This window comes from Macaca thibetana, chromosome 7 (assembly GCF_024542745.1).
Source record: "Macaca thibetana thibetana isolate TM-01 chromosome 7, ASM2454274v1, whole genome shotgun sequence".
In the NCBI taxonomy this organism is placed as follows: Eukaryota; Metazoa; Chordata; class Mammalia; order Primates; family Cercopithecidae; genus Macaca; species Macaca thibetana.
Genome location: NC_065584.1, coordinates 103,711,978 through 103,727,995, shown reverse-complemented (window position 1 = coordinate 103,727,995; position 16,018 = coordinate 103,711,978). Strand labels below are relative to the sequence as shown.

Below are 16,018 nucleotides of genomic sequence, written 5' to 3'. Positions count from 1 at the left end.
AAGATAAAAAGTCCCACAGTGGTTTCCCATTGCTCTAAGGATACTGTATTAGTCTGTTCTCAAGCCGCTAATAATGACATACCAGAGACTGGGTAATTAATAAAGAATTGAGGTTTAATTGACTCACAGTTCCACATGGCTGGGGAGGTGTCACAACCATGGCAGAAAGTGAAGGAAGAGCAAAGTCACATCTTTCATGGTGGTAGGCAAGAGAGCATGTGCAGGGGCACTCCCCTTTATAAAACTATCAGATCTCATGAGACTTATTCACTATCACCAGAAGAGCACGAGAAAGACCCATCCCCGTGATTCAATTACCTCCCACAGGGCCCCTCCCACGACACGTGGGAATTATGGGAGCTGCAGTTCAAGATGAGAATTGGGTAGGGACACAGTCAAGCCATATCAGATACAAAGTATTTCCCTTATTTTACAACTAAAGACCCTGTCTCCAAAAATTCCCATTGCTCTCCATGCTCCAACCTCATCGGCAAATATTTGCAGTGTTTCTAAAGCACAGTGTTTCCAGGCTCCCTCCTGACACAATGGACTTTTGCAAATGATGCTCCTTCTGTCTGAGAACCTCTTTCCTTATTTTTGCTTAATTGTCCCACACTCAACCTGTATCTTTCAGTTTAAATGTCAATTTTGCAGGAAAGCATCCTCTGGGTCTTCAAACTAAATATTATCGCAGTTATAAATTCTCAAGAACACCTGGTCAGTTCTTTTCCTAGATAGCCAAAATGTTTGAAATCATGGAGTTTCTGCATGATTGTTTGGCCTGGCTATCCCATTAGGCTGCAAGCCCCATGACAGCAGAGGCAGTTTAACTTCCTACCTAATAAACTGTCTGCAGCTGCTCAGTAATGATTGCTGAGTATGTGAATGAATGAGTAAACAAGCAAAAAAACATACACTTTAAAATTACTATATTAGTTACACATATTCATTGCAGAAAGTTTTAAAATTATAAAAGTATGAATAGGATAAAAAATGTTAGCTCTATCACATAGGAAAAATCATTTATATTTTTATTATTTTACTTATTTATGTATTAATAAATATTATTTAAGATATTATAATTTATTCTAGTAATATATATGCTTATATATCTGTAGTATATATGTATGTATATGTGAATATGTATCCATGTGTAATTTTGGATGGTAAGGCATATATTGTTCATAAGTTTTTTATTACAACTTAGAAATATATCATAAAAAAATTTTCAAGTCATTAGATGTTCTTTACCAAAATCATTTCTAATTGCTAAATAGCATTGCATTTGTTTGTTTCTGTCTCAAGTCCCAGTTTATTTAACTAAGCTTATTGTTGGCATTTGGACGATTTTAAATATTTTATTATAAACATGCTAGAATAAACAACTGTTTTGCTAAATTTTGCATGCCTTTTTCTTAGGATATATTTCTAAATGTGGCATTACTGAGTCTAATATTTTGATTCATACTGCCAAATTGTCTTTAAAAGGAATGTAATTCTAAAGCTCTCTTGCACTAGTGAGATGTAATACTCATCTCAAGAATATTATTCCTATACTCCTTTTAAACACCTCAAAGTTGATAGACAAAATTTGTAGTTTTTTAAAATTTGTATCTTTTTATTACAAATAGAGTTGAATTTATACATAAACACAGATCGATATGTTCATATATTTATTCATATGTATGCATACTCACCAATTTAAAAACAACTTTTTTGTTTATATCGTGTATGGATCTGTTGCTGTCTTCACTCAAGATGTTTGTCTTACTTCTTAGTGATTTATAAATGTCTTCATGTATGTTTCAAAGATACTTATATTACATTTGCAGCATGTTATATTTTCTGAATTTGTTGATGCCTTTTAATTTTGACTCATCGTTTTGCCGTAAAGTGACACATTTTAATATAATGAAAGTTACATCTTCTTTCATTGTTCTCTTCAGGTATTTTATATTCTGTGTGTTTGCATTTTACATCTTATATAAAGATTTCATATTTCTGTTGCTATAAGTTATGAGGTAACATTTTCCATTTTTTTCTCCAAATAAATTTTCAGTTGTTCCATCAAATATCACTTATATAAAAATTTATTTTTTTCATATGCCACTCATAACACATAGCAATCCTTATATATATTTGACTTTGGCATTGGATTTTGTATGCAGTTTTAACCATCTACTAAGCTAATAGAAAACTACTTTATTAATTTTATAATACATTGTAATGTATGGTAAGTTCCTTATTGTTCCTTTTTCTTTATTAAAGCTTTTTTCTTTTGCTATTTTGATACATTTATTTTTATAGATAAAAAGAACTCATCAAATATCATTGGATTGTCATTGCACATTAAAATTAGAGATTAATTTATGTCTTTATTCAAATCTTTTTATATACTGTAAAAAAGCTGTTTATTTTCCTTAACTCCAATATAATATTTGTCAAGTTCATTCTTAAGCATTATATTTCCATTATTGAAATTATAGATGAGATTTATTTCTTGTCATTACATTTTTCTGACTTGTTATTACAATGATAGGAAAATTATTGGGTTTTACGAATTTAGTATGTAATTAATTACTTAAGTCTACTAAATTTTATTTTCTTGCAAATAATTATGAATTTGCATCCTACTTTTGTATGATTATTTCTGATGTTATTTTATCTTCTTATTGCTTACTTGAAAACTTTTAGATCGATATTGACTAATGAATAAGCAAATATGTCTTAATTTTCAAATTTAAGGGGAATACCTCTTTAGCTTGTTTATTTAGTTGATTTGGGGCCCCAGAATAATCATTCTATTCCTGAATTACTAAGGATATTTAAAATAAAATAAGGATATTTAAATAAAATATTTAAAGAAATGTTATATTTTATCAAAATTATCTTCTAAGCTATCATGTTTCTAAGACTATCATGTAGTCCTTTATAAATTTTTTTTTGGATAAAAGCAGTATTATTTTGAACTAATGTTAACTTTTCTAATACAGTTAAAACCGTCTATAAGTAATTCCATCAGCCAAATTCAGAGACTATTACCAAACCACTATTGGCTGTTTACTTTACCTGTAAGTCAACACACACTTAGGTTGAAATTTTCATATCTGAAATGCCATATACAGTCTTACAACAAGACTAAAAAAAAAATATAGTAACGTTCAGAGAATGAAAGTAGATCTTCCTAGTTAGGGGAATAGGGTCAATGGAATTGACCAGATAGAGAGCACAAAGAGATTGTAAGTTTCAGTTAGGGCACACATATTAGTGATGGTCATAAATATTCACAAGTTTTAAAAGTAGGAGGCAGACCGAATTTAGCAATGAAGATTTAGACAAATAGCTTCTGGGAAATGTCTATGAGCTGCAGAGCCTGACTTACAAAGCTGGGGGTTTAAGGACTCGTGCAGTCCCTACAGCAAGGTAAAACAAGTAGTGCTCCTTAACAGAAAATGAGTGACTCAGAAAACTGATGTAGGACCAAAATATAAACCAGCTCAGAACCCTAACCCCACAAAAGGATGCCGGGTGAAGGAGTGAACATGTGGTTACTGAAGCCCTCAGAATCAGGTCACATTAGCACCTCTGGGGTCAAGTTGTGAGCCGGGCAGTAGGGAAGAACTTAGAGATAAGCTCTAGGTCACTGCAGTTCATCTAAAAGCACAAATAATATTAAGGCCTCTCAGACTGGCAAGATATGGAGCCTCTTACTACATCTTGTCATCAGCCTATTTTCTCCTTGGAAATAAATCTGAACTTACATAGCCCAGTGGACCCAGTCGGAGGAACCCGTAAGAGCTGGAGAATTGAGGCAGAAAGCTGACAGAAATCATTTAATGAGTTCTTGCTTTTCAAATTCACACTCAAACTGAAGGAGACATTAACATGTCTGTATTGAGCATTCTGGAACTGGTGCAGGCACAGGCTTCAGAAAACCTTTATCCTATTCGTTGGCATGACACAGTGTGAAGAGGTAAATCCTACTTGTAATGCTTGGTGATGCTTTCATCTAATCTGTCATTAAAACTTAACTATTTCTATATATTTTGGTCACTTGTCCTTAAAGTATTAAAATGCTAACAATGTGTGTATCTGAGCAATTAAAATGTAAATCATGAAGAATAAGCCGTTCTTTAAGAAAAATCCATTATGACAATTTGGGAAATACAGGGCAATATTGAAAATGCAAACAGAAATACGGGTGTACGTTATTTCAAATACAATAACTATCCACAATTATAATTTAAATTTGTTTCCCCCAATGTCCTAAAATCACAGTTATCTTACTATATTTAATATATGATACAATTTAAGAGTCGTTATATATTCATGATTATTTGAAAACACACAGGTAAGTGAGCCAATAATTAAAAGCAATGTAGAGGCACTTTCTTGAAGAACTTGAAACAATATTAGAGTGAAGGACCCCCCTTGGCCCCATCCCATACACATCTCACTTCTTCCCTCTCCCATCCCATACCAACAGAGAGAAATCCACCAAGTGATTTTTACTGGGATCCATTAACAGACTTTTTAACAGGTGAGAGCAATTTCTCACTTTCTTTTCCCTTCCTCTCCCCTAATGCCCTTATCTCCAAATATGGCCTGAGAAATTGTTGGGATTGAAATCTAAGAAGGAGCTTCTTAAAAGAAAAAAAAACCTTTGTCATCTTATTTGATTTTAACCTCAATCCTGAATTTTTCACTCTCCTAGAGCAACTCAACTCAGTAATCAGTACCTAGTTTTAAATCAGAAGTATAGTTTAAGCCATTGATTTTATCCAATATTCTTTGAATAATTGGTTGGTACAAGAATTTCACCACCTGTTTATAGATAGTGGCCAGAAGTTAGAGCTGCCTGCTGATTGCTTTTTTCTATGTTATTGTGATTTTAAACTATATTTAATGTTCTATTTGAATGGGAGATTTTGCCACCTGGGGGAGTATTCCAAAAAATAGCATTGGCTGCTGTGTATATGAATGTCAGAGTCAGATTCATACTGCAAAGGGGTTGCAGAATTCGTGAGTGGCAAACGGCTCAGAGAATTCTGTGAAAGCATCTTCCCTGGGAAGTCTAATCCTCTGTCAATGATACTTAAAAAGTAACTTCCATTCCTCCTCTGAGGAAATCGTAAACTTCTCTCCTACGTTGTGGGCTGCAGCAGAGATATTAGAGAAATTTCTGAGAAAATATGCCTCCTTCATTTGTCTCATAAATGGACAAAAACATAGATTCCACCAGTCACTCACAATAATGATATCATACTAAAGAGAGTCTTGCATCATGTTTTTTCATTAAATATGGAGTTCTCATTCATGTCTCTTAATATTTTAAAAGCTCAAATTATATATTATTTTAAAACTACAATGATTATATGAATATAATTAATTTCATGATCATTGAAGCTTTAGCTACTAAATATTATGAATAGTGCTTCAAAAACACCCTTTTTTTTTTTTTTTTTTTTTTTTTTTTGAGACAGAGTCTTGCTCTGTCGCCCAGGCTGGAGTGCAGTGGTGTGATCTCGGCTCACGACTGCCCCGGGTCCAAGCAATTCTCTTGTCTCAGACTCCTGAGTAGCTGGGACTACAGGCACATGCTGCCATGCCTAGCTAACTTTTGTATTTTCAGTAGAAATGGAGTTTCACCATACTGGTCAGGCTTGTCTCGAACTCCTGACCTCAGGTGATAACACCCACTTCAGCCTCCTAAAGTGCTGGGATTACAAAGACATTCTTATAAGTGTACTTTTGTTCACATCTCTTACTATCTCCTTAGTGAATATTCCACAATATTAATTATTTAAACAGAATGTATGAATATTTTAAATTTATTAGTATATTTTAATCATGTGCTTTCAGAAATAATTTATCAATTTTCGTTCTCATTAGTTGCATCGTAGAGTCTCATTCTTACTGCAGTCTGTGCAACACCATGGTCATTGTTTTTCAAACTTTGCCTGTTTGATGGACAGAAAAGCTAATTTTTGTTTAATTCGAATTTCATTAATTACTTATAAGAAATGTCTTTATATGTTTCTCAGCTCTTTGTCACTATTGTATGAGTCATGATCTTTGTCCGTGTATCTGCTTGGTTTCTCTCCTTGACTTGTGTTTTTTACATAGTTCTAGTGTAAACCTTTGACATAGATTTTGATTGTTATTCATCACAGAAATGCAGGATGCTTTTGAAACTTTTAATACAGTTGCACCTTTTTTTGAGTTTGAAATGATGGTCCTTGCTTGATTTAAATAGTTTTTTCTTTGAATGCCTATGACCAAAGTATCTCCCTGTTAAGCCAGCTTGTAGGCCCAGAAAAATGAAAGCTGCCTTGGGACAAAGTTCAACAGTAGGCTATGAGTAGTTAAGTTTCTGAGGAGTCAAAAGTTATACAAGCATTTTTAACCAAATGGGAAGTGGCACCCCTGATCTTCATGCTGTTCAAGGATCAGCTGTATATTCTTGAGAACCTGTGAGAGAGTTTGTCTAGATCAGAATATGCCCATTTTTTAGTTGGCTGGAATTTGCTTTTCAGAGTGGTTCTACACATTTAAATTTCCATTTTTCATCATAATTTACTATTATCACACCTTTTTTTGTTTTGTTTTTGTTTTGTTTTGGTTGTGATAATTGGTGTCTTACTATGGTTTTAATTAGCATTTCCATGATTACTATTGAGTTGACCTTCTTTTTGTATGTATATTGATCTTCATATTTCCTCTTCTTCAAATTGCTTATTAATATATCTTGCTTAATATTTACTGCAGTGTTTATTTTTTCTTATTGATTTGCAAGATTTTCTATTATAATTGGTATATTAATCTTTGTCACTTATATGCATGGCTACTGTCATCTCCCAGACCATGGCTAATCTGTTTCTTATTATGAAATATTTCATTTGCACAAAGAACATATATGATGAGTATATAAGGCTTGAAATATAATAAAACAAAAATCCTTATGCCAAACACTTACATTATTACCTGGTGATGAAATATCACAACACCTCTGAAGGTCTCTGGATGTTCTTGTCTTTCCTGACTATGATAACCCCTCTTTTGAATTTTTAAAAACTCAGCTTTACTCAGATGTAATTATGTGCAATAAGTGCATACATTTTAAGTATATGGTTTGATATCTTTTGACAAGTATATATGCCCATAATCAAGACAGAGAACACAGCTTGTTACCTCCAAAAAGTTCCCATGCGTTCTTTTGCAAGTAGTCTCTTTCCTAATCCCCAGCCTCAAACAACCAGTATCAGCTGTCAATATAGGTTAGTCTTGAGTGTTCTAGAATGTTATATAAATATAATCATACATTATACAAAAGTACTTGGTGTCTCTGGCTTGTTTTTTGCAATATAGTGCTTTGAGATTTATCCATGTTGTTGCGTACATAGGTAGTTCTTTTTGGGTTCTGATTAGTATTCCACTGTATGCAACAGTTTGCATACCCACTCTTCTGTTGCTGGACAATTGAATTGTTTCTTATTAATTTGGATCCTAAAATATTTTTACATAAATATAGGCATATGCTTTATATGGGCATATCATTTTATTTCTCTTGGGTAAGTACCCGGGGAGAAATTGTTGGGTTGTATGGTAAGTCCTATGTTTAACTTTAAAACATTCCCAATGTGTTAGTACTCATGTACATTCCCACCAGAAATGTAGGGATGTTTCAGATAATCCACATTCATTAGGTAGGCTTAGTTCAAAGTTTTAATTTTAGCTACTATTATTTAAATAGATATTTATTGAGGACTAATGATGTTCAATATCTTTTTATATACTTATTGGTCATTCATATATCTTCTTGGAAATGTGTCTATTGACATATTTTGTCAATTTTTTCAAAGTAGATTGATTTCTTTATCTTTTCCCTTTTTTTTCCCTTTTTTTTTTTTTTTTTTTTTTTTTTTTTTTTGAGACGGAGTCTCACTCTGTCACCCAGGCTGGAGTGCAGTGGCATGATCTCGGCTGACTACAACCTCCGCCACCAGAGTTCGAGCGATTCTCCTGCCTCAGCCTCCCGAGTAGCTGGGATTGCAGGTGCCTGCCACTGCACCCGGCTAATTTTTGTATTTTTAGTAGAGATGGGGTTTCACCATCTTGGCCAGGCTGGTCTTGAACACCTGACCTCATGATCCACTCACCTCAGCCTCCCAAAGTGCTGGGATTACAGGCATGAGCCACCGCACCCAGTCTGTTTTCTTTTTATGATTGAGTTAAAAATGTCCTTCATATAGTTGGGAGACAAGACCTCTCTCATATACATAGAGGTGCAATACTTTTCCCAGTTAGTGGCTTGCTTTTTTATTTTAATGGTGTCATTAAAAAAAAAAAATCCATTTACAGTTCACAATGCAATGAGTTTTGACAGATACAAACACTAGTTAAACCGCCACCACAATATATACAAAATACTTCCATCCCTGCCTTCACTCCTGGCTGGTCACCGACAACTGATGATCTGCCTTCTGTCAAAATAGGTCAGTTTGCATTTTCTAGGTTTTTCAATTTATAAATTGAAACATAAAGTTTTTATTTTTGACTTCTTTTACTCAGCATAATGATTCATTCATGGAGATCCATCTATGCGGTTGCATGTTTTAGTAGTATCCTAATTTTATTGCAAAATAGTATTACATTGTGTAGATATGCTACATTGTGTTTTTCCATTCTCTTAGTGATGGGAATTTGGATTATATCTGGTTTTTGCTTATTGTGAATAAAACCTCTATGGACATTCATGTACAATGCTTTGTGCAGGCATCTATTTTCATTCCTTTTGGGTAAATATCTGGTAATGAAATGTCTGGTTCATACGGTAGGTTATGTTTAACTTAATCAGGAACTGCCTAATGATTTCCTCATAGTTGTATCATTTTATGCCCCACCAGCAATGTATGAGAATTTCAGTTGCTTTATATCTCATCAGCATTTGGCATCATCAGCTTTTTTAATTTTAGCATGGTAATGTGTATGCAGTGACATCGTATTATGATTTTAATTTGCTTTCCCCTGATGACTAATGCTGCTAAGCAGCTTTTCATATGCTTATTTGCCATCCTTAAAACTTCTTTGGTGATGTGTCAATTCAAGATTTTACCCATTTTGCATTGTTTGTGTTCTCATTTAGGATTTGTAAAAATTTTTTGTTCCAGTTTTTTTTTTTTTATCAGATAAGTGTTGTGCCAATATTTTCTTCCACTCTGTGGCTTACCTTCTCATTGTCCCAGTGGTGGTATTCAAAGGAAAAATGATTTTAATGTAATGAAGTCCAACTTATTAACATTTTCTTTTATGGTTTATATTGTTGCTGTTGTATCTAAACTATAAATATTTCCATATTTATTTCTAAGAGTTTTATAGTTTTAGCTTTTGTATTTAGTCCCATGTTCCATTTTGAGTTCACTTTTGTATGCAATGTGAATTGTCAAAGTTTATCTTTTTTTCATATGGATATCAATTTTTTTTTTTTTTTTTTGAGACAGAGTTTCCCTCTTTTGCCCAGGCAGGAGTGAACTGGCAGGATCCTGGCTCACTGCAACCTCTGTCCCCCGTTTCAAGCCATTCTCCTGTCTCAGACTCCCAAGTATCTGGGATTATAGGCAACCACCACCACACCCAGCTAATTTTTGTATTTTTAGTAGAGAAGGTGTTTCACCATGTTGGCCAGGCTCGTCTCGAAACCCTGACCTCAGGTGATCCACCCGCTTCGGCCTCCCAAAGTGCTAGGATCACAGGCGTGAGCCACCGCACCCGGCCAGGATATCAATTGTTAGAGTACCATCTGTAAAGAATCAAATAAAAAAACGTTTATTTATTCTGTTGTCTAGGTAAAATTTATAAAAACAATTGATATGTGGGTATCTATTTCTGGACTCCCAGCTTGTTATAACTATATACATATATATCTACACACACATATACACACACACTACTGTACTTTCTTGACTACTTTATAATACATTTTGAAATCAGATAGTCTTTCAACTTATTTCTTTTTCAAACTTGTTGTAGTCGTTATATAGCCTTTTCATGTCATATACATCTTAGAATCAGCTTATCCATTTCTACAAAAATGATAGTAATAATAACAATAGCAAAAAGAAGAACGAGGAGGAGGAAAAAGGGGAGGAAGATGTAGAGGAGTAGTATGTCTGCTGCGCTTGAGACTGGGCTTGTGTCGAATCTATAGATCAGTTTGAGAGAACAGATACCTTAATAATATTAATGTTCAATAGATGAACATTGTACATCTCTTCATTTATTTGTGTTTATTTTATTAATGCTTGGTAATTTGCAGTGTCCAAATCTTGTACCTATTTTGTTAAATTTATATTTAAGTGTTTTCTGTTTTGTTGACCTCGTTGTCAACGGTGTTACTGCATTAAATTTACAATTGTTATTGCTAGTATATAAAAAGACAATTGATTTTTGTATATTGTTTTGCATACATAAATGTATCTAGTAGTTCTAAAAACTTCTAAAAACCTTTTAGGTAGATGTTTTAGAATTTTCTATATTCATGATTTATCAACTACAAATAAGATAGTTTATTTCCAAATCGTATGCCTTTCATTTATTTGCTCGACTTACTGCACTGGTCAAGTCCTCCTTTTACATTATTAAACAAAAGTGGTGAAATTTGGTTGTTTGTAAATAGTTTTATCAGGTTGAGAAAGTTTCCTTTCCATTTCTTTTACTATTTTGTTAATAGTTTCTATCATTCATAGGTGTTGGAATTTATCAAATGTTTTCTCTGCATCCAATGATATAATCGTGTTTCCTCTCCTTTATTCATAACTACGGTACCACATATTCCTGACAATGATAATCACTCTTAATTTTTTCAGATTCTTGGACCACCCTATATTTTAACACACATTATGTATATTTTAATAAGAAATATATTCCAAATATTTATATGTTTCTGGCCTTATGTTGCTGGTATCCTACTATATATATATCCTATTAAAATTTGTTTATCCCACTCAATAATGTTTTTAAAATCCATCTGTAATAATATGTGACACTATGGTCTATTTTCACCAATCTGTGCCATTCATTTCTGTGAACATTCCAGATTAAAATCATCCAATTTCCTATCAAAGCGTATTTGGTTTGCTTACCACTTTTTTGCCATTACAAACTTTTTCAAGATGAGCCTTCTTCTGCGTGTCTCCCAGTGAGTATGTTAGTTTCCTGACTGTACGTTCCTGGGGGTGGGGATTGCTGGATAAAATACCCTGCATGTGACCACCCTGGGACTAGACAAAGAGAAAGTAAACCTGCAGGCCAACAACAGAAACACAACCTACCCTTCAGCTTTGTAAGACAATGCCAACTTCTTTTCCAAACTAGTTGTAGCAAATTACATTCACACAAATGAGTACGCTTACTGGTTGTTCCATATGCATACAATTCAGTACTTACCATCTGCCAGTAGATGTTGATCTCAGTTTGGTGGATCCCTTTGTGGTTCTGTTGGTAAATATACACCAAGGTTTAATTGGTAAATGTCTTGCCTGTTGTTGATTCCTGTTTCTATTCTTTAAAATACCTATTCATATCATTTTGAGGTACACTGCAATGATATTACATTTTATAGATTTGAGAAGTATATTTTTATAATTGTGTGGAGACCTATTAAAAAACAATTTACTTTTACCTTTCTTAATGCTATTACATAAGGATTTATCACCTTCTCTTTGTATTTCTGTTGTCAGATTTATCTCAAAGTTATTCAGTTCTTAATATTTTGGCAATGCAAATAGTATGTTCAAATTATACTTTGTAACTGTGTATTGCTAGTGTATAAGAACTCACTTTATTTCAAATTTTGGTCTTATGTTTAGAAATCAAGTGATACATTTTGATGATTAATTTTAGTAGTTTGATTATGGATTCCCATGCTTCTTTTACATGAATATTAATATCATCCCAGAATTGACAGGGTATTTTTTTGTCCCATTTATTACAAGTATTTATTCATTTTATTTTTCTTACTTTAATGGCTAGGACTTTGAATAAAATATTGAGTGAAAATGGTGATTGCCAATATACTTATTTGTCTCTGATTTCCTTCCTCCCTCCCTTTTATTTTTAAGATCAGAGTCTTGCTCTATTGCCCACGCTGGAGTGCAATGGTGTGAACATAGCTAACTGCAGCTTTGATCCTCCTGCTTCAAATGATCCTCCTGCTTCAGCCTCTCAAGTACCTGGGACTACACGTGTTTGCCACCAAGTCTAGTTTTTATTTCTTATAGAGATAGGGTTTCACTATGTTGCCTGGGCTGGTCTCCAGCTTTGGACCTCAAGTTATCCTCTTAACTTAGCCTCCCAAAGTGCTGGGATTACAGGCATGAGCCACCACACCCAGCCCTCATTTATGATTTTTAAATCATTGCTTCTAAGCTTTTACTGTAAAGTCTGATGGATTTTTGGTAGATCATCTTCATTAGGTTAGTAGCGTTTCCTTCTAGTCTGTGTATAAGTGTTTTATTATTATTTTTATTAAATAATTGCTAAATTTTTTCAACTGCTTTTTTCCCCTTCTCTTTAAGAGATAATAAGGATTCCCCCTTTTAATCTGCTAAGATGGGAAATGATTAAAATGTTTTCTAAAATTAGGCCAACATTAAATTTGTTTATTAATTGCCCACTTCGTGCTGGGTGTTCTGCTAGCATCTGAGAAGTATGTAGCAATGATTAAAGTAAGAATAGTGATAAAGTTTTTATTATATTTTTAAAAACTAAGTAAATAAATAATATGACATATGACAATGTTTTGAATAAAAATGGAACAAGATAGAGATTGGTAGCTACTATTTTAAAGAATATGTTTAAGAATGTTCTATCTGATCAAAATGACATTTAGGCAGGCATCAGAAGGAAGTGAGAAAATGAGCTATATGGACACATGCAGGAAGCACTCTCCAGGCAATGGAATTGGCAAGTGCAAAGGCCCTGTTGCAAAAATAAGTTGGTCAGAATGGTGAAGGGATGGCAAGTAACAGTGTAAGTGGGGTTCTACAAAGTCAAAAACACAGCAGCATGTCTGACCAGACAAGTTCTAAATAATCAGATGCTTCATTCCAGGGTCTTGGGGGCCATGGCTAGAACTTTGGAGTTTTATTCTGAAGCAGATAAAACTCGGAGAGCATGACTTATTTTTTAATAGGATCCTCTGGCTTATTTGTGGAAGATAGAGTATAAGAGAGCAAAATTACAAGCAAACTAATGGTTAGAGGGCTCTTGTGTAACTCCAGATGAGAGAGGATAGGGGCTTGGTCAAGTAAGAAAAGTTTGGGGCCGGGCACCGTGGCTCACTCCTGTAATCCCAGCACTTTGGGAGGCCGAGGCAGGTGGATCACCTGAGGTCAGGAGTTCGAGACCAGCCTGACCAACAAGGTGAAACCCTGTCTCTACTAAAAATACAAAAATTAGCTGGGTGTGGTTGCAGGTGCCTGTAGTCCCAGCTACCTGGAAGAGAGGCTAAGATAGGAGAACTGCTTGAACCCAGGGGGCAGAGGTTGCAGTGAGCCGAGATCATGCCACTGCACTCCAGCCTGGGCAATGGAGCGAGATTCCATCTCAAAAAAAAAAAAAAAAAAAAGGTTTGGATTCTGGACAAATGGAGAATATCCATACTGACAACAAATACTTTTATAGCACTTACTATCTGCCAGGCACTCTTCTAAGAGTTTTATAAATATGTACCCATTTTACAGCTTCAACAGGTAGATACTATTATTACCACCATTTTATATGGAGAAACTGAGGTACAGAGAGGTAAAATACCTGCACATGTTTGAAGAGTCTCAGGGAGTTAGATTAGAGGCCAGGAACATCAAACAAGGTCTACCTCTGAAGGTGGTTCAAGGTCACCAGGAGCAAGGACAGGGAGGGAGAGTCCTTGGCATAGGGAAACTCAGAAGCGGGAGGTTTACAGGCTGTCTGGGGCCTCACTTTAGAATAGCATGAATGCTTTACCTGGCTATGATTCTAGGGTGTGTTTCTTAGGATAGAAATCTCCACCCTGGCTGTGGATACAAGAGGATTCTGTTATTGGTAATAGTGAAGGAGGGGTAGGATTATGTAATTTATTCTTTTGTTACTGTTAGCATTACATTTTAAAAGAGTACCTAGGCTCTCTGATCCTGAGAGCTGCAATGTAGTTTTTTATAATAGACAAAAAAGAGAAAGAAGTAGAGTGTCTAGCATTCTTGCTATCTTCTCCCATGATCAGTCCTTAATACTGGATCTGAATTTTCTCTGGCTAAATGATACAAAAGTCTTTTTCTTCTTATTTTTTGTTCATTTGTTTGTTTGTTGAAATGAAGCTCTGCGCATTCTTAGTGTGATGGCACAGAATACCAACTCATTTTTCCTTGCATAAAACTGTCAACCATATGTCTCTAAAATTCACTCAGCATCTGAACTGCTTACATACATTTGCCCATTTCCATCATTTCCCCAAAAGTGAAGTTCTTCAGGCCCCTTAAGTACTTTTTATTCATTTCAGTTTTATGTTTAGTTATTTTTGTTTTGGTTTGCAAAATGCTTAGGAAACCAAAATATGAGAGATCGAGTGAAAGCAGAAAGTACAAAAGAAAATATTGTGTGTTTGTACATTTACAAAACTTCATACATACCTATTTACATATATGTATGCATAAAATATTCATATGTCATATATAATATACTATATGTGTACACATATGTGTGTACATGTGCATATATTTGTATTATGTTATTACTATTTCTAATGTATATAATTGCATACAATATCACATATTTTATGTGATTTTATGTATTCTAATATATGATGCAATATATGTTGTATACAAAATTAAGAATTTTTCAAAGTCATAGAGAGCATATATTGAAGAGCCAGATACCTGGATCTTGGTGTATAATTATGATTTTTGGTACCCAGAGATAACTGGTTGGTAGGCTGAAAAATCAAGTCTAAGTATTCAGAAAGGACTAGGTCAGAATGTAAAACAGACAAATCCAAGCGTTGGTGCTTCAGATTAATCAACATACAAATACTTACATAACACCTGTCATGGGTAGAGAACAACGGCAGGTGCTGTGTTGTGAGGGAGTAAACAGTGTTATAACAAATGCCGCTTGCTCTGCAGGAGTTCACATTAAAGATAGCGTAATAAGATACCTACATGTCATTACAAACCAAAGCAATGCAGGATAAAATCCATAAGGATGATCTAGACAATAAGATAATTTCAGAGAAAGGAGAATGACTTGACTGAGGGACCAGGGAGGGCTCTGAGGAGGAATTAGGATTTGAGCCTGGATGTGAATACTGTCTGTTATACACAGGTAGAGAGGGACAGGGATGCCTGCCTATGAGCACTTGTGTCAGTTCTCTCTGCCTTTAGGCCACAGCACTGTGTATGGTTTCCTCACACATTCTGGTCAATAGAAATTCCCTCAGTAATCACCAAGGATGCCCAAAATCTCAACCTCAGCTTTACTTCTTCCAAGGACTTGGAATCAAGCTTTTCCTGAAAAGGTTATATTAGCTGGGGATAGACTAAGGCTGTCAACTTTGTCTTTCTCTGTATCTTCCCTATACCAGGTACATAGTAGATACTGTTGGTCTGCTTTTGTGCTGCTGTAAAGGAATACCTGAGGCTGGACAGTTTATAAGGAAAAGAGGTTTAATTGGCTCCTAGTTCTACAGGCTGTACAGGAAGCATGGTGCTGGCCTCTGCTTGGCTTCTGGTGAAGCCTCAAGGAACCTCTACTCATGGCAGAAGGGGTAGTAGGAGAAGGCGTGTCACATGGCAAGAGTGAACAAGGGGATGGAGCACATGGCACACTCTTTTAAACCACCAGATCTCATGTGCTCTCAGAGCAAGAGCTCACTCATTACTGCCAGGAGGACACCAAGCCATTCATGAGGAATCTGCCCCCATGACAAAAACGCCTCCCACCAAGCCTCAGCTCCAACATTGGGGATTACATTTCAACATGAGGT

The 16,018-nt window shown here is 34.8% G+C and overlaps 1 long non-coding RNA gene across 1 annotated transcript in view; it reads right to left on the bottom strand.

Annotated features, from left to right (window-relative positions):
• LOC126959741 (uncharacterized) overlaps nt 1–16,018 on the bottom strand; it is a 58,182-nt gene that overhangs the window by 966 nt on the left and 41,198 nt on the right. The window contains exon 2 of the long non-coding RNA XR_007727644.1: nt 11,446–11,493. This is a non-coding gene — a long non-coding RNA (uncharacterized LOC126959741). The remainder of the gene's footprint in view (nt 1–11,445; nt 11,494–16,018) is intronic.